At 50.4% G+C, this 1,356-nt stretch overlaps 1 protein-coding gene across 1 annotated transcript in view; it reads left to right on the top strand.

Annotated features, from left to right (window-relative positions):
* EGR_07567 (hypothetical protein) overlaps positions 1-1,356 on the top strand; it is a gene marked incomplete at both ends in the record, with an annotated part of 3,457 nt that overhangs the window by 1,472 nt on the left and 629 nt on the right. The gene's annotated exons all lie outside the window — the stretch shown is intronic.

Genomic DNA, 1,356 nt, shown 5'->3' with positions numbered 1-1,356 from the left:
CATCCTCTTAACAGCAGCAACGAAGCATCAAAGCCTCGTTGTCCGCAAGCATGATCTCACTTTACTTCGTTTTGGCTGTCGGAGCGATCAAGTACATCGGTTCCACAAATTCCCTGCACTTTCAAATCCAGCCAAGCTCCAAACAACCACCACTCTGCTGTCTGCCAACTCTCCGGCAATCGTATTATTGTCAACTGCAGTTTTAGCATGCATGCATTCATCCCTCGCATGAGCGCAACGCCTTCGGTCACAAAGATGGACACTGTCGATGCCACTCATGCAGCTGCAATACTCACACCGAAGAGCACGAGCAATGCTGCCGAAATATGCCGAAGATAGCTTGTAGCTTACTGAGTGCCATGTATGCTCTCCAGAACAACGCACCTAACAGCCTGCATTTCATCACTAACCGCCTCAATTGCTGCATAAGAAGAGATGACAACTGGACACCGTCTCAGGCAACGCTGTCATATGAGGAGGACAAACCACCAGTCATCGGACCACTCGAAGCGCCTCTCGTGTATGGCATGGGCAGCAGTAAGTCCCTGGACAAACGTGGTGTTGTGTAACCTTCCACCGTACATCGCTTGCCGAGACGTGCTTCACTACCAAATCCAACGTCAACTTAATTGACATCTGGCCTTGACAGCCTCGACACGTCCACACAAACAAGTGCAACCAAGTACTAACCCAACAAATCTGCTCTCTGTACTCCGCCGATGACAGCTGTCGTGTTCAGGGGACAACAACGTCAAACAGCGCATCCACACAGGCGGTGCGTTTCATCACGGATAGGCAACCACTTCACCTACCCTGCAACGACCTCAAACACTCATTCCAACTTCCTGCTTCATCATGCATTATCGACGGCCTCTTGATGTGGCGTCAGCCGCGTGGAATCCATTGTCGGAAGTTGCATTTACTGACCACGAACAGACGAAGATATTGCCAACTCGGTGGAAGCTGTCTGCATTGCCAACGAGTAGCAGAGAATCTTCGAAAATCCTCACCTGCACCTTGAGCTCAGGCAGAGCAACTGTGGTTGCAACTTCACCTCACTCGCTTCCGACAGCTCAACCGATATCGTGTCGCAACGTGATTTGGTGTATGGCATTTCAACGTGACCAAACACAGCATCTGTAGGCCCTGCTACGGTCACTAGGGTACTACAAGGCCTGATTGAGGTTCTCAGCTGACCTGGGCTTCCTCCGACGATGGCCACAAACAGCGAGACACAGCACCGTGACTGTTGTTGTCGAGGCACATTCGCTTGTCGTCTATTTACAAAACACAATGAATGAGTAAACATCCATGCTAAACGCCGCCTTCATCTGACCCGTGATAGTCATTGCAATT

The sequence above is a fragment of the Echinococcus granulosus genome (assembly GCF_000524195.1).
Source record: "Echinococcus granulosus chromosome Unknown EG_S00081, whole genome shotgun sequence".
Lineage (NCBI taxonomy): Eukaryota > Metazoa > Platyhelminthes > Cestoda > Cyclophyllidea > Taeniidae > Echinococcus > Echinococcus granulosus.
The sequence above is the reverse complement of the archived record's forward strand: the minus strand, read 5'-3'. Positions and strand labels throughout refer to the sequence as shown.